Raw genomic sequence first — 18,488 nt, 5'->3', positions numbered from 1 at the left:
GCGCCCTGCCCCGCTCCGGCGGCGCCCGCGCCCGCCCGGCCTCCCCCGCCGCCTCCGACCGCCCCTCGGCAGCGGCGGCAGCGGGGTGCACAGGCGCACCCTAACACACACCCTCGCACACACACACAGACACCCCCACACATACACAGACACCCTCACACAAACACCCTCCTCACACACACACAGACACCCTCACACACAGAGACACCCTCACGCAGACACCCTCCTCACACACAGACACCCTCACACACACACAGACACCCTCACACATACACRCAGACACCCTCCTCACACACACAGACATCCTCACACACACACAGACACCCTCATACATACACACAGACACCCTCCTCAGACACACACAGACACCCTCACACATACACACACTCTCCTCACACACACACGGTACCTCACACACACACAGCCACTCACATAGACACCCTCACACCCACTGCTCCTCACACAGACACCCTCATGCACACACAGCCCCTCACATGTCTCACAGACACGCACCAACACCCTGCACGCACAGTCGGCCCCTCACGAGCAGACGCGCCCCGACACTGTGGCTCACATGCAGCGCCTCACTGACACACCGACTGACATACACTGCGTGTCCTCACACGCCTCACAGGTGTGTGCACGCACACACACACTGCTCCTGACACACACAGACCGCCTTACACACACGTCACCTCACACGTCTCACAGACACGCACCAACACCCCGCACGCACAGTCGGCCCCTCACGAGCAGACATGCCCTGACACTGCCTCACATGYAGTGCCTCACTGACACACCGACTGACACACACCATGCCCTCACAGGAGTGTGCATGCACACACACGTGGTGCCTCACAGACACAGCCTCACACACACATGTCTCCTCACACGTCTCACAGACACGCACCAACACCCCGCACACACAGTAAGCGCCTCAGGGGCAGATATGCCCAGACACTGTTCCTCACATGCAGAGACGCACTGACACACCAACTGACACGCACCATGCTCTCACAGGTGTAAGCACGCACACACATGGCACCTCACAACCCCTGCAATCCCCCTCACACACACACAGCCCCTCACAACTGCTCACAGTGCACACCACTCCATACCCCCCCACACACACACTCGGTGCCTCACGTGTGCTGACACACTCCGTTCCTCACACATATTCTGTGTGCACACACACGGCCATGTACACACCGACACACACATCAGGCCACACACATCCAGTCCTGCCATGTCCCATCATGATCCACTAAGTTCCACCCCATCCTGCTGTGTCACTCCATGATCCACCATGTCCCACAGTGTCCCACCATGTCCTACCACATCTCATGGTGTCCTCCTGTGTCCTGCCATGTCTCACCATGTCCCGCCATCTCTCATGATGTCCCACCATGTCCCAGCACACCGTGCCACCCTGGGGCCTGGCTGCACCATCGCAGGGCGCCTGTCTCCTGGCACAGGGCCAGCTCATGCTGTTTTCCCCGTCCCCAGGCACTGTGGTAGCCGGTGCCCAGCGCCCGCTCGCTTTCCTTCCTAAGGGCCACAACTGCCATGTTGAGTCTGGCTCCCCTTTATGCCTGGAATCGAGACCCCATGAGTCACAGGAGCTGGGGTAGATTTTTTAGTTCCTACTTCTCTAACTGGATTTTATCCCTTCATTTCTCTAGCACAGAGTAAAGCAGGATGGTAGCTGAGCCCTAAAAACAGAGTGATTATTCTTGGCAACAAATCCTGTGGAAAATGCTTTTTATCTCATTGGAGAAAATGCATATTCTTTCATCATGCAGAAAACGAGATTTTGCATATTTTAATTAGATCAGTGGAAAGGTTGGGGAAAAGAGAACCTGCTTGGCTGCCAAGCTGCTTATTGAAGGGAAGTTTTCAAAGTTCAGAAACCTGGAGAGAGCTCTAAATGTCCAAGGCTAAAAATAATTCATCCCTTAAGAAAATGCCATGGATTTTTTTCTTTTTAAATCGCTGCTGGTCATCAGAATACGGAAATTAAACATGGGAACTGGAAATCTTGTTAACTTTCTAGACTTTGGGATCCTTTTGCTGCTAGGCGGACACGGGGTGGTCCCYGGGGCGCTCCCTTTCCCTCACCGTGGGCAGGAGCAGCACAGCTTGATGAAATACATTTTGACAAGACGTTAGGAGCAGCAGCTGGTGACACAGACCTGTGCTGGAGATTGCTGTGCCTCCTCTCCAGCAGCTAGCTTTGTTTTTCTCTTGATTGCCCTTATCGTCATTATTTGGGGGTTCATCTGTTTGCCCCACAGACAAGCAAAACCTGCTCTACTTGAGCTTTCGCTCAGCCTTGGCTCCACAAGCCATGTCCGTGAGCCAAGGCGCACGTGCACACCGTGACGCGAGCGGGCGGTACCAGTGCATGTGGCGATACCAGCGCACGCGGCGGTACCCATTATGGGAGCAGGCTGCTCCCATTAGCCGGGCGCTGCCCGCCCTCACACCAGTGCCTCCCGCACGCCGTGAGCGCAGGGTATCGTGTTTGCTTACGCGGGTCGCTCTTGCCCCACGTGTGGCCCACACGTGCACTGCTGCTGAGCACCCCACGAGCCCCACCAGCAACTCCTGCTCACCGTGCTCCACACCAACACAGCTCAGGCCTCTGCAATTGCAGCACTTGGAGCCACCAGAGTGGGCACTACTATTTGCAGGCACTTGCATGAGACTAGATTATTTTATAGCATCCCCCAAGTCGCCTCCAAAGTTAGCGTTTAGCACGAACACCTTTGTACCTTTGTACCTTTGTACCTTTGAGGTAAATGAGCAAAACAGATCTTACAAAGTCCAGCTACAAACATCAAAGCCAGCCTGTGCCACATGATCTAGGTGACCCTGTGTGTGCAGGGAGGTTGGACTAGATGATATCTATAGGTCCCTTCCAACCTTAAGGATTCTGTGATTCTGTGATTCTGTATCTTTGCTTTAAGCTCTCTTCCTACAGTCTGGATACCTGTCCTCATCTCCGGTCTTTTTTTTTTTTTTTTTTCTCAGTGTGTCTTTCTTCATTTAAAGAAGATTTAAAAAATGAATAATGACTTCTGGGCTAGTCATGGTTTACACTAGATTAAGTAGCTGCAATTATTTTACATTCTGTCACTGCCTTGCATTATTATTGTTATTAGGTTTTGCTCTTGGCTAACATCCTTCCTTCCCTGGTCACCCTGAGTGTCTCTGCATTTCAAGGAAACACGGAGTTTCTAGATAGAATTGGAAACTCAACGTCCTTCTTTTCACCCCGTGCCAGCTGGGCAAAAGCAGGTGATGTCAAATGCCTGAGCACAAGGGTTGGCCCTAACTGTTACAGCTGCAGCAGGCAGAGCATTTCCCGGGCATCAGCCCAAGCCTCAGGAGAGACCTCAACACGAGAAAGGAGCAAGAACTTGGGTCCAAACTGCTAGAGCTGCAAAGTTGGAAGGTGATCGCTTGTGTCGGCTCTGGTTTACATCCAGCGCTTTATAAATAGAGGGCCCGTTTGCAAAGTCCGCACTTGGAGCCCGTTCAGACTCTCAGATTAGCGACAGTTGCAGGGGCTCAGCCCTGGCTCGTGACTGCAGCTGAGGCAGGTTCCAGAGGCCACGCAGCAGTCCCCATCCCAGGCAGTGTCTCGCAGTGCTGTTAACCGCAGAGCTCCCTACGCTGCCTCTCCCTGTCCAAGACGGTCTCCAGGGAGCCTACGAGCAATTTGATGCAGCAACTGATGCAGCATATCTTTGTGCGTGTTTAATTAGGAACTGCATGTCGTGCCTGAGCCTAGCTATCAAACCCAGTGTCTTACCTTGCCAGGGGTCTGTTGTGGCTGAGTTACAGACAGAGCCGCACTGTGGATGTGATGGTTGGAGATGAGGCATCTTCCAGTCCTGGCTAGCAATTGGTTTCTGTGCCAAAGCTTGAGGGATTTGTATCCCTTATAAAAATATAAAGTTCCCCTATCTGATACAGTTACAAACAGTATCACCTTACAGATAAATCTCACTAGATTCTATCCTCAAAAATATCTCCCCAGTTTTTCTGTTTTATACAGGATACTGATCATCTCAGCAAAACTTACGTCTCTGTTGCATGGCAGGATGCTGCTTGGTCAGCTTCCCCCAGCTCTCCCCTATCTATTGGAGACAGGACTCTTCAGGTGGGAGAGATTTTGCTTTGCTCGCAAACCTGGCTGTACTGGGGACATTGCAAGAGGATAGTAAGTGTGCRGTAGGATTGAGCTCACCGAGTAGCAAACCCCTGATTTTGCACAGCTCACACTACAGATTATTCTTTGGGAATAGAAACTTCTCACTTTCCTATTGCAATCTCTTATGGAAAGGGCCTGTTAAGTCAACCTTCTGTACCTTAAACACAGATATTAATGAGCTTAGAGACAGAGCAACATCAAAGGTGTAATAAATTGATTATCACTTATGACAGTTTTATCACAAACCTGCCAATGTCATGAGATTTAGTATGGTATGTGAAGACAAAAGGAACTGCTTGTTTTTTCATATCAGCTTCTATCTGCAGTCTCAAGCTGTGACATCAAAATAGATTCTTTAGCAGAAGCCTTTAAAATAAATCCTGTCCTACCTTCCCCTTAATATTTCTACCCGTTCTCTTTTACTGCCTCCCTTCCTTTTTATGACCCATTTTTATTTACAGTACAGCCTTTAATTTAGTGGTGCTGACACAGTTACATTAGCAGTAATAGCTTAATTACCATATATTCAGGCATAGGGTGGTTAGGGATAGTAGCTATGAACATGACAGATTCATTTGCATTATTGTCATTAGCATGCTGCACGAGTGAGGTTTTGTTTGTGAAGCAACTGCTAAATGGGCCTATATTGCTTCCATAAGAAGCCAAGTCTGGCTAAGAGCAGCTAGGTGCCGCTAGCCRCGTACTGGCCTGAAACTTCTGCAAATTGCACCATGCTCAGGCTGACAGATGGCATGCAATGTCTTCTTCCAACTCAGTAGAAACTGGAAAAAAATATAATAAGGAGACTACAGAGATTAGAGTCTTTATCAATGGGACTTGGAATCTAGTGCGCCATATGCTTAGTATAAAAAGAAATATTCATCCGAAAAAATTAAAGCAGAGCACAGGCTGAATTTATCTGTTATTCTTTGTAGACCTGGTGGATAAATTGTAATCTGTAATTGCAGACGTAAATGGAATTGCAGTCGGTAATAAGCTGGTGCTCTGACACCTTCTTCCCTGCTCCCTAGCAGCAAGGCCTTCCCAGCTGCTCTCAGATCCAAAGCAGCTCTCGGTGAAGGTGGTTTCCTCGCAGGGAAGGGGCTGGCAGCAGCTGGAGGTCCAGCTCCTTCCCTCGGGACAGGCTGGGGGCTCAGAGCTGACCCTGTGCGGGCAGGAGCAAGGGGGTGTCAGCGAGCAGCCRCCTGACCTTGCAGGTAGAGGCAGTGTCCAAGGCGTATCTTCAAACATCCAGAATCGGCGTTGTGTCTCTGCAAAGGATCATTACAGCTGCTTTGTATTAAAGGCTCCTTTGCCGCAACAGAAAATGTGTCAGAAAGCCTCAGAGTACCTTGCTTATTTGCACACCACTTGGAATCTAGGTTTACRCATTCTGCTGCGGAATATGTTGCTTTCAGGTAGCAGGAAAAGATACTCATGCCTCCCCATAAAATAATGATAATTCATTAAATTGCACGTGGAATGCTGCATCACCRTTAACTGCACAGATTTTGTCTCTGTGCACATGCCTGTTCAGACAGAGAAACTTGCAGATCTGATTCACTGAGGCGCTTGGGTGTGCGCCTGATTCTCAGCACATAAAAGTCCCACCACAGTTATCCCACATGCTGAAAATCGGGTATTTGCCAAAGAATATTCCCGAGTCTGGCTCAAAAGCAAAGTCTGAGGTAATAGTGAAGCCAAAAAGTTGCAGTGATTACCCTTTGCAGGCATGAACTTTATTTAGCTCTGGGATAAGAACGATGACTAATGGCACAGAAAGCAATAGAGCCCAGCAGCAATTCTGCGCTCATTGAGGTAAGAGGGAGATTTGCCACTGAGTGTAATAGGGCTATCATCAGGCCCTTGTTTATGAATTTGCAATACACAAGGCTAGTAATTTGGAAACGACAGCTTGTCATCATTTTCTCCCACTTCCTCTTGCCCTACCTGTTAGCTAGTTCTCGGGGGTAGAACACTAGGCTGAACAAGAGCTCCTTGCAGCCTGAGAAAACACAGATTTGTTTTGAATAGGCAGAGAGGCCGCTCAGCTCATCAGCTGTCATTCTCTCCTGACACTTGAGAACAAGATAAGAGAAAATCAGAGATGTTTTCAACTCTCTTATTCTGCCGAAGCCTGCCGAAGCACCTAGGTCTATTAAAAACAAAAAGAATCATAGCTGCTTTAGGCTTTGGAAAGCTTCACCACAGAAAGTAAGTATAAAAACCACTTATAATACTGCTTTCCCACAGAAACGTTCTAGGGCTTGATCTTGCACTGAGAAGAACCGAACTGGAAGGCTCTGACAACATGATTCWCTTTGCTGGGCTAAATTTGCCCTCAAATCCTGAAAGTCTGGGATATCCTGACCTTTGCTTCTGCTCGCACGTCTGCAAAGTTTGGGGCCTCTTGTGCACCCACAGGCCCTGGAAGAAAGTGGCCTGAAGCCTGACACTGTCTACACYGACTTAGGACCRTCATTAGCTGCTGGCCTCCTTTGASGAACATCATTTATTAATCTGAAATGCTTGGAAAACACCCAAGGAAAAACTTGTGGTGGGGTAGCGGCTCTTACAGCAGCTTAACACAGGAGTGGGTGGTCGCTGCCCAAATCCCTCCTTTTCTCCCAGCATGTGGACAGCGTGTTCAGCTCGGCTTTGCTCACTACCAAAGTCCCTCTGTAATCTCCRTATTATGTAGATAAATGTCACTAATAAGATGGTATACACTTTACTGCCCATGTTAAACTCAGGCTTTATCTGATGATTTAATATCTGCGTGTAATTTCTTGCCATTATGTAAGGGGATATGAGAAGACCTTGCAACGCGACCGTTCTCTGTAAATGAGAGTTCTCCTGCTTTGTCATTCGCCTTCTGCCCGGCGCGGCTACGCGCGTGGCTCCCGGTGCAGAAGTGAATCATCTCCCCGCAATCCCTCGCCAAAGACTGGCTCCCTCGGCACTACGGGCGCAAACCTAGATATTGACAATAATGAGTCTTTTGTGCTTTTAATGCCAAAGAGGAGAGAAGAGGAGTTCCCTCCTGCCGTGCAACACTGTGGTTTTCCTCCTCCCTAAGCACCTTCCATAGATGCAATTTCTGACCTCTCCTTGCTACCATCAATGGTAAAAAGGCAAGGTGTGACTGGAGGGAAAAAAGATTTATGTTAAACAATAACATATTTAAAGCAAAACTGAAGGGAGCACTCCGGGAGAGTGCTATGCAAAAAGTTTAATTCTGTTTCTTGGGCTAGATCTAGTCCCTGTCCCTCTGAACTCCATGTATTTAATTTTCAAGCACATAGAAATACTTGGATTTGAGGCTCTCCATGCAAAACGTTGACAGTGAGCTGCCTGTATGTTAGCCTGGCTCCTCTAAGGTTTTCAGGTGTTAAATTATTGCTTTTACTGCTTAAGAGGGAGCACCTCCAAAACGCCAGTGCTTTAAGCACCATGTATTCTAACCTGCACACCATACAGTCTTGCAGCATCCACAGCATTCTCGGTAAGAAGATGCACATTTGATTTGCATGTTCTGTGAAGAAAATACATTTCTCTCGAATGAGTCAGTACTTGCTTTTCCAATCTTGGACTCTTGGTTGCCCCTGGATGGAAATCCCAGAGCTGCTCAGGAATTTAGGACAGTGTCTGCAGGACACACTCAGCGCTATCACAAAAGCATAGAGGCAGTTTCAGCAGGTAAGAATTGGTGGCTGTGTGCTCAAGCAGCAGAAACCTCAGAGGTGTGTTCATGCTCTAAATGTGCTTTTTTCACATTAATTCATCTTTATTTATCACAGCAGATACAAAACCCAGGGCTCAGATTCATGCAACAATAAAAAAAGGGGGGGGGGGGAATCTACCAGATTATAAAGATTTGTCATGTTGTCACTCTGTTTATTTTCTCCATCTATTTTCCTGCCTTCTTTCTGTGCATTTCTTTATGGTCTGCAGGGCCCTCAGGGAAGGAAAAGTGAGTGTTGTTTTGAAAAACACATTTTTTTATTATTATTAAAGGATACGAAATTAATTTGCTCCACAGCGCCCAGCAGCACATTGTGACAACTGAACTCCGTGGAGCAAAGAGAGCCCACGTGGCCAAACTAGACCCTGGTCTGTCACTCTTTAGACTGCAGAATCCCTTTTACTAATAGGGAACGTGAATCTGGAGAAACATAAGAATAAGTTTGTGGTTTTTCACTACCTCAGATGCTGTCAGAGCAAGGGTAGAAGCTGCAGAGCTGCATCACTGCGCTGGTGTCACCCACATCCAAGCGAGCAGTATTATAAGGTTACCTTGGGTACCCAGTGCCATCTGATGTTACCTTTTCTTTGGGCAGATTCTACTGCCAGGATGACAAACTGAACAGAGAGAAATCCTCCCTGGGGCTTTGCACCCCAGGGAATGGAGGGCAGGAAGCCCCGCGGGTGCCTGGCCGTGGGAGGCGCATCCGTCCGTCCCACGGGGCGTCCCGCTGCACCTCACGGCTCCTTTGTGCTCTGTGGTTTTGAGTGTGACAAGAGCGAGCCTGCAATTATTCATATAGGCAGAAATGTCACTATGGAAACAAGAGACCATTTAGTATCGTTTGGCCAGTATTGACACAGCCACTCTAAAAGCCCGGGAGGAAGCGAGACCCTGCGTGTCTCCAGGAGACCTCCCTGAGGAGCAACCCATGCTGGGCGGCTGCAGGGCAACCAGGCTAGGGAGAAGAACAGGATGAAAACACTTGGCTCTCAGCAGCCTCCATGCCAGAAAAAACAAAGCCCAAGAGCCTCTAAAACACACATTGGGATGAACAGGCACCACCAGCTCTTGCTGATTCTCACAGGGCCTTCATGTATCTAAAGCACCTGAGGATGCCGGAGCCTGGAGAGCGCTGGTGACCTTGGCAGAGGGAAGTCACGCTAGCAGGTCCTAGCAGAGCAAAGGCTCAGGCTGCTCTCTGCTGCAAAGGAGACAGCAAGCAGCCAGCGGGGGTGAAAGCACAGGGCTCACAGCAGATACCTTGAGTTAGGTCACATCRTTAGGGCTGCTTTGTCCTCTAATCCGAGCTCCTTCATCTAATCTCTAGCTACTTCATTCATCCTGCCTAAATCTTGTTTGATGCTCTGCAGAGCAAATATGTTRTTATTTACTCACTGAAAATGGCTGCTTTGTATTATCAGGTGCTTTGAAATGAAGAGTGGAATTTTGCACGGCCACCTGGAACACGCGCCAGGCTCTTCTGCCTGGACCTGCCGGCCACTCCAGCAGCTGCAAGGAGTGAGGCAGACGTGCTAGGACGTGAAGTAGCTGTTTTCCATCTTCATTTTCTGAGGCAATTAGGGTATGTGTGTTGTGCATGTATATACKCTTGTCTGTAGTTGTGCACAAGGAACAGCACGAGGCAAAATCAGCGCTTTCTTCCCACTAAGGAAGGTTGGCCTTGTGACTTTGGTTTAGATTCCAGCACTTCTCACTCCTCTCAGCGCTCTGCCGTCACTCTRCTGCTATTAGAACAGGCAGCATCGCGTGAAGGCGAGCAGGGACAACACGGAGCTGTGAACACCACGAGGGGATCTGCCAGGCTCCTCCATGTTAGGAAACGCCAGTGTTTTGTTTCAGGCTGCTTGAGTAAATAGAATTTATAATATGTTCCCCTAGAGCCAAGGATGAAATACGCTCCCGTATATAATATAATTTCTGTGGGAGGCAGTTGCCTGCATCGTTAGTTATGTGGAATATGGTTTTGTGTCCTTGTGTTGCACTCGGCTTTCAAGCCTTAAGTGTCAGAGCGGTTCCCCTTGGAGAACATGGAAATTAAACAGTGAATCAAGAATGAATTAATTCGACTCACTAATTTCAATGCTCATGTTACCTGCTCTTGGGTAACGATGTAAAACGCAGCTTGTTGTTCTGCCCTGGCAGCAGCTCTGCCCCTTTGTAACCAGGACGGATGTGAGCCCTTCGTTTTCATGATCCCTTCCCTTGCTGGCAGCTGGATGCGCCCACGACGCATCTGCTGGAGCTGGAGGATGTTTGCCACCTACCTGGGGGAAATACACAGGTAATGAACGGATGCTTGGCCACCTACTCGCCACAACTCACCACTCTCATTAGAAGTCCTTGCTGAAATTTGTGAAGCCTCAAGCACTGGACAAAGCTGGCAGACATCTGCTCCATTTCTCCTCTTGAGGAATCTCTTAGTATCCTGTCTGCACTGTTCCCATGGCCAAGGAGCCAGCAGGAAAGTGTCCTGTAGCCTGGACGACCTCCTGTTATCGCATTTGCTGGGAAGCGCTTTGTAAAATGGAAGAGGAAGGTAAGAGCAGCCCCAGAGTGTGCCTATCAGTCCTATTTGCCATTAAGCCTGGGTAGGTTTCATTTCATATCCAAAGCCCGGGAGGAATTTATGCTGTGCATGTGCTCAGCTTCTCAACTCATTAGTTCCTAATAGGCTCTCACCGATCAGTCAAAAGGTGTCGGTGAAATGCTGAAGCTTGAGAAAAAGCCGTAACTCGAACGCTCCCAGCAGGAGAATGGGGGCTGTTACCCACACACATTTCCGTGTGTTCTCACATTTTCCAATTTCCTCTTCTTTCAGAGCGGCCCACAGAAATCCCCAAACTAGCACAAGAACATTACGCACGTTGACCTTAAAGCACATTGGAAACTAATCCATAATGGGCAACATTATTAAAAAATCTCCAAGATCAGGCTGAGCAGGCATCTCAGCTCCGGATGCACCAGGATCAAATCACAGAAAATTAGCAAACACAGAAAGCCCAATTCTTTAGTAAGAGCACACTTAAGATTAATGACAGCTATATGTCTTGAAATTAACTTCTCTTTTGACATATGACTGTTCATCACATTGCTGATACTTCGCTGGCTTTTAGAATTCAAGTCATACCCTCGGCTTCTCTATTCCACGTGCCTCTTAATAGCAAAGTTCAGTTAAAAAAAAGTTCATCTTCTTTCCTATGCGTTTCCCACATGTGAAATCCCCAGGGAGCTTCCGAGCTGCCATGTGCTGTGAAAGCACTCCATGCTTTGATGTAAACTCCACGAAATATTGCTGTCATCACATATTTAATATCAGGTGCTATTAAAGGACATATACTTTTGGTGCTTTCTCATGAGGAGAAAGGCCGGGCGCTCCTGCTTGGTTAGCAAACACTGCTGCTCATGCTGGGCATAGGGAGGGGGAAGGAGGACAGGGAAAACCCTAGCAAAAACCAAAGTGCTGCTGGACAGAAAGGAATTGGTCCCACGTTAGGGCAGATCACRGGCTCCTGGAATAAGGTGGGGAAAAAGAAGACATTTTGGCAAAGTCCAACCAGTGTTTTTCCTGCGATCTGGACAAGTACTTCCCAGGCAGGGGAATGCAGCAGAGAGCATCACTGAAAGTGCCACAGTCAGGTCCCGTCTCCTACGCGCCGCGGCTCCCCAAATGTCACCAGCTCTACGATATTTTCAAGCCACTGAGCTTGTCACTACAGAGGGTGCTGGTATAGTAATATACATCGCTGAAGTGTGGGAGCTTTTATCAGCAACTGCATGTCAGACACACTGTATGATAAAAAAAATTCTCAGTAGTTATATATATTTATACACACACACACACATATATATATATCCATTCATTCTGTAGTTGTTGATCATCCTTACTATGAGAGTAGAACAAAATGTGTCTCTAGCCCAGATTCAGATGGAGAGCAAAACACATTGACAGGTTTTGTCACCCCCGGCCTCTCCACGGCAGCAGAGTTGGTGCCTCTGCAGGAATCTGCACAGCTCTCTCTTATGACACACATTTAAGCTGCAAGCTACAGCTGAGAACACATTGCCTCATTAAAAGCATCAAGGCAGTGGGCTATGGGCTTGTAAAGCAAAGGAAAAGTTGTTTCATTGGTGTAAAGCAAGGAGGATCTGCTCCTGATTCCATTCACATTCAATTGCGGATAGTGTCATTGAAGGCAAGGTGGAAATGACCAAGGCCAGAATCTCCCCCTAACTCAGAGCTCCTCACCTATTCAGGGGGACAACTCTCTCACTGCAGCCAGAGAGCATCATAGTTTTGTCACCAGAAGCACAGAAGCCCAAGCAATAGATGGGGACGCTAGYGGGAGCAGGACAGGGACATGCCTTGTTTGGAGAGAACCACAAGGACGTGTCCTTCTGAGGCAGAAGGCTGTCAGAAGTAGCAAAATGGGGCATTTTTYGCTGCCAATTTCAGTGCAAGATTCAATAGCTCATGAGTTATGACACACCTGCTAGAAAACGCTGCCTGCATGTACCATAATGAAATCATGTCCAGGCTGGAAAGAGGCAGAGCAGGCAAAGAAAACAAGTCCTCAAAGGCAAATAAATAAATACCCAGATCTGGGTTCCTTTCGCCTCACCTGCTTCTGCTTGCATGGTAGGAGGAAAATGATGGTTCTGGATGAGGAGCAACTCGGCCACGGCAGCAGACGCAGCGGAGGCAGCGCGGGCAGCTCCTCCTGAGCACAGGACACGGAGCTGCCCCGTTACCTCCCCAGCATGAGTCCTCTCCCAGGCGCTGCTTGCAGGAGAAAAAGGCGGCTCTGGAGGAGATAAATGACATTATTAGTGGCCTCTTACCTACCACTGCCCAGAGAGGAGCAAATTCTGTGGTTGGGAATTGGGAAGTCTCCTTCTAAGGAGCTCAGGACCCTCTGGAGGTCTCTGAGATGTCTATGGTGGAAACCACCTGAATCCAACATCACAGCTATCAGTGTCTCTCTCTCTATGTATATATATATGTGTTTGCATATATGTGTGTAAATGCTCTTAGCAGGTGGAGAGGAAGTGCCCTTGCGGAGCTGAGCCTCTGTGGAGCTCTGCTGTCCTCAGCACTGTGCAGAGCCAGAACATAAACGGGGAAGGTAGCAGCTTTATTGCTCCAAGCAAGGAGCTCTTGCTATATATTTAACTGGCAAAAGGCAGAATGATATTGAAGGAATAACACAGAAAAGTAACAGTCCATTTTTCAAATTAATTAAACATATAATGGCCCAGCTTCTTGATAGACGGCCTTTGAAGTGCGCAGTGCTATTGCCCTCGCTTAAAAGCTGACTATAAAACTCACTTTTTTCCTTATTCTCCTAGGCCACCTGCTCCGTGTCCAGCTGYGGGCGTGAGGCTCTGGCTCAGCACACACATATCACCATGAAATACCAATTCCTGGGCTCGATGACGAACAGGGGCTTGAGAGAGCTTCCTATGCATTCTGGCAATGGATATTTTTAACGGGAGCACTAACCTGAGAAGCCTGTACTAATACACCATAGATGCTCAATATCCCATTTATTGGAATCATCTCACTTATGGGAATATCAATAGTGTTTTGAAACACTTTTAATGGCTTTTTCCCCTATGTGCAGCTGAGGGAAAGCAATGGCTATCCTCATTTTGATCACATGCTTTTACTGAAAACATTTCGTTAAAAGGTGAATTTTTGGATCAAATTTGAAACTAGGTTTGATGACTATCCTCATTCCTGTGCTTGTAAAGTCAGGGTTATAAAAGATAGAAAATGAAAACTTTCTTTAACATGGATTTGCAAATCTGCCTTCAAAAAACAAGCTTTCCATACCCAAAACTTTAACTGACTTGCAGCCAATTATCCTATTAAAAGGTCTTGGGCAGAAACGCTCGGCTGGATTGCAGGTTGTTCCTCCTCCCCTGTTTCCCACAGAGAGCGAAGTGTCACAGCCAGCCGATAAAGCACTGGCAGGAGGAAAGAGCAGCATCAAAAGTCAGACGGCTTCTCGAGCAGCGGTGGGGAAACACCGCAGTTACCAAGTGCCAYCTGGCATTTCCATGCCAGGCTCTCCGCGATGGCGCTGGCCCTTGGTCTCCGAGCGGAGGAAGGTCCCTGTTCCCAGGCGCGAGGAGCAAAGTGTGAATCCTGCCAGCGGCTCCGGTTGCCTGGTGGTGCTGCCGGCGTGGGACACTGTGGCGTGCGGAGACGGCAGGAAGGCTTTGCTCGTGCAAGGAGCTTCCCGAGGAGGAAGCAGCTCCCATCTGCGCGCAGCCGAGCAGCAGTCGGGTGCCCAAGGCTGCTCCGCGAGTCCTTGGCAGGGCTGGCTCCACAGGATGGGCTCGGGCTGCCAGGGCTGCAGTCTGACTGGGGTCATCTCAGCCAAAGTACTGGGAATTTAGTAAGTTTATCAGTTCTCTGAATCTTCAGAGATTGCGAACGGACACCAGGGTGGTTTGACTCTCCAGGCAGCAGGCACCAGGCGGTTTGACTCTCCATGACCAGGCATTCCCGCTCCGAAATCCTCGGCTAGATCACAAAGTCATTTTCGTTGTCGTATTTAGATTCATTAGTAGCCTGTCAAATAAATTACCTCTGATCTCGCTGATGCCACTTGGGGGGGAGCCAGCCCAAAGACACCAGGCAGSCGCTCACAGCCGCCTCTCTCCTTCCCCGCCACTTGTCAGCTGGAGAAAAAAAATCCATTACAAATTTTGTCACTGTCATTTGGGCCAGATTGGACAAATCAMGATAGAAACTTTAATGTTTCATGAACACAGAACCCTTGACTCCAAGCAGCATTTGCTGGCACCAGCTCCCTGTGCGTATTTAAACCCTTCCCAATGGTTCCCAATGGGCAAGAAGGGCTTCCAAAGGGTTGTCCGATGCCAAGGAATCCCTGGAGTTTCTCCTTCGTGTTGAAGCTGTCCGTGTGTGGCCATTCTCCGCAGACCCAGCTGCAGCCACGGGGCACTAAATGCTCGTGCAAAGTGATGAGCGTGGAGCTCTCCCAGCTTTCAAGCTGTCTGCAGCCAGTGACGGACTCGTTGTCATGACCGGCCCACATTTTAAATAGCTTTTTGGCATTCTTCCACCACCTAATGCGATACAGATAATTCTCGCACAATGTACCAAAGTTAATACAATTATTATGGCGTTTCCATAGCCATGTTTTATATTATCTACTTAAAATAATCCTATTTCCTTGCCATAATCTAATCTGGCTGTGACTTGGTTTGCCCTGAATGAGATATATGGTACAAGACAACGCAGAAACAACAAGTGAGGAGAGGATAAATGCGGCCCCCTCGTGCTGCGCTGTGGGCACTGAGGGTTCGGGAGGAGGTTCAGTGCCGTGGTAAAAGGTGTCACTGATCTCCAAGTGCCACCATCGCCCCTGGTTTCCTCCCGCACCCATCAGGCCCCGTGGGATGCAACCTGGCTCTCCCTTGCAGCCACTAATGCACTTTCCTTGTCACCATGTATTTTTAATGGGTGAATAATGCCCCACCAGTTAGTGTTGAACAGCGTATGGGAGCTTACATGGAGAAAYAAAGTGAAGCAGCACTAAAAAAATCCAATACCCTGAATCAAATCTATAGTTTCCCTGACTTTATCCTCAAAACACAAGTTCTTGCTTCACCCATTAATTACAGTGACAGGTACATGGGACTTTGGGAATTCCATTTCATTTTTTTACAGAGTACGGATCATAAGCACGGGCTGCCCAGGAATACTGCACCTTGCTGGGAAAAGGCAGGYAGAGCAGGCAGCAGGACGGTGGGGAGAGCCCTYGGGGCTTCCCCAGGCTCCTGGTCCRGGTCTTCACCATCATCTCCTGCTTTTTCTTCTCYGTCTAATTCTAGGCYGTGTTTTCTTCCAGCTCTGATCATTGGTCCTGGAGGRGCGTTGGACATCRYAGCATCCAGCTGCGAGAGCGAGGGAACGCACTGCTTGGCTCTGGCCCGGGCTGGTAGAAGTGGAAAGTCCTCCCAACCTGCTCTGTTTTAGGGCCTCTGGACAAGCCATTTCCACTAAAATCACCAAACTGGCCACCAGTTCATGGAGTTTCCATTCCAGTTTCGTCCTGCTAATGATATCTCCAAATATTTATGACTCCTGTCAATCACTGCCAACCCTCTTGTTCCCCTTCCCACTCTGGGTGCTGGTGGTGTCAAGTTGAGCAGTGGGAAGAGCCGGCGAGGCCTCAATCCCTGGCAAATCCAGAGGCTTCGCGAGGAGCCGGGTCGCACAGGAGGAGCGGAGCCGAGGGGCAATGCCGGGCAGCTCCCGGCCCGGGCGCTCCACACTGGAAGCCGCTGCAGATGCTCGGAGCACGCGGAGCGCGAAGCAAGGAGCCCCTGAATTATTCAAGCTACATCTCCTAATGGCATCGGGCAGGCTGAGCGCTGCCGCGGCCTCGCTGCTTTGCATTATGCATGTAAGGGACTTGAAATTACAACCATTCATACCCTAATTTCCTTAAAAATAACTATCTAGGGGGCAAAGGGGGAATTTAATTCCTCTTCAAAGAAAAATATTCTCTGTTGGCACCAATCTCCTGCGGAGCAGCTGACACTGCTGAACCAAGATGTGCTTCTTGCCCGTCTGTGAGTCCCACTCGCAGGTATTGACTGCCCGGGTGATTTCTGACCTGCAAACAAGGAGCTGGAGAGAGGCAGCGCGTACAGTGACAGATGTCCTGGGCTTCAATATTAATGGCATTCCCAAGGCTGCTCCCGGGGGCGGCACTAGCAGTTGTTGAGTTCATAATTTTTTTATGGAGGGTAAGTCATGAACTGTGATGTGGTTTTTTTGGAGGGATCATATATTCTGGGTCACAACATAAAGATGACACTATTTTAGTCATTGTTTTCCTTTTACTTTAAGGCATCAGGCTTCCAGTGAACCTGAATATGCCGGGCTGATGACTTAGTGTCCTCTTAACATCCTAGGAAGTTTTTATTAGATACCTGCTTATCTGCCTCCTTATCTATCGCTTGCACACACCTGTCTGCATCCTTGCCTCCTGTTCCTGCCCTCACAGTGGAGCTGGGACCTCTCCGTGTCTCCTTCCCTTGACGTCAGCCCCAGCTGGGCAGACCCCTCCAAGCCTTGGTGGCCTCACTTGCCGCTTCAGCAGCCGTTAGCACCAAACACACATATATAAAAATGACAAATGCTGTTTAATTACCACTTTCCCCATAAACTCGCAGCCGTGCTATTCCGGGAGCGTTTTTATGGTGGCATTTAGAAGCAAATTAGGCCTGTCAGTAGCTGCGGAGTGGCAGCGCTGCCCGCGGTGCCTCCCCGCGTGCCCAGCCGGTGACACGGCCGGGGGAGMCGGGCCGGACCCGCGGGGCTGTCCCCACGGGCCGGGACTGCGCCAAGGGGCGGCCGGAGGTGGCAGCAGCTTCCCRGGGTGGAGGGGACTTCACCCACAACCAAAACTCTAAGGCTCTTCCCAGCCTTACTTGTGGAGGTAGCATCTGCTTTCCTCCTCCTCCTTAGTCCTTTTGTTGGTTTTAAGCACCAGGCCAAGGATCACAACCAAAGCCAGCACCTCCTTGTGGACACTGGACACTCCATCCTGCAGCCTTGTTGTCTATCAAAACTACAATTTCTCGTTTTGCTAAACCAGTTTAATACTTTCCAGCATCCCTCTCAGCTTCTGGAGGAGRAATTCGGCCAGGAGATAGAGGCCATAGGGAAGTTTTGCCTTCCTGGGGCAATGCTGTTGCTGGTTTTGCTGCTTTTTTTTGCCAAAAGTCCATGCAGACTTTTGATCAAACCCTCCCCACATGCTGGGCTCCATCACCCAGGTGGTCAGGTGCCTCACGCCGCAATTAGGTGGTTAATTACCTTTAAATCTGGCCTCATTTCTGTTGATTAATGATAGCCAGCCTCCAAAACCATATATCGAGAAGAAAGCAATTACAGCGGCACAGCCGRCTGGAAAACACACACGCAATTACTCGTCACAGAAATCTCCATGACRAAATAGAGCAAAGAAGCCACCCAGAAATCCTCACCTGGCTGCTGCTTCCAGAACAAGCCACCAACCGCCCCTCATTAACAGTCTTGCACTAACACAGACCCTGAGCAGAGCCCCGATGCTTCCCACGGGTCTTGTCCTTGCCCATCGCTATAGTTTGCCCCTGACTTCCAAGAAGCCGTAAGCGCTTTCTGGAGGGCTGCTGGAGCCACATTTCTCTGTCATTTCCTCCAGTAACTGCCATTTATTTGGGCCTGTTCCTGGCTGGCAGGAGGGAGGGTGAGACAGCAACAGAGCAGGGTACTAATTATGCTGCTTTATAAAATCTTCATCTTATCCAAGAGCAGATATTTATTACGCCGAGACACCTGTGTGTGCAAGCGCATCGAGCTACCAGGGCTTATTAATTGCATGTAATATCACAGTTTGTAGTGATCCCACACCACTGCCATCTAGGAATGGATTCGGGAAGAGTGTTTTCAGGAGTTTGTAGGGGAAAATTAAC

Source organism: Nothoprocta perdicaria, unplaced genomic scaffold (assembly GCF_003342845.1).
Source record: "Nothoprocta perdicaria isolate Ctin4 unplaced genomic scaffold, notPer1 scaffold_22, whole genome shotgun sequence".
Classification (NCBI taxonomy): Eukaryota; Metazoa; Chordata; class Aves; order Tinamiformes; family Tinamidae; genus Nothoprocta; species Nothoprocta perdicaria.
The sequence above is the reverse complement of the archived record's forward strand: the minus strand, read 5'-3'. Positions refer to the sequence as shown.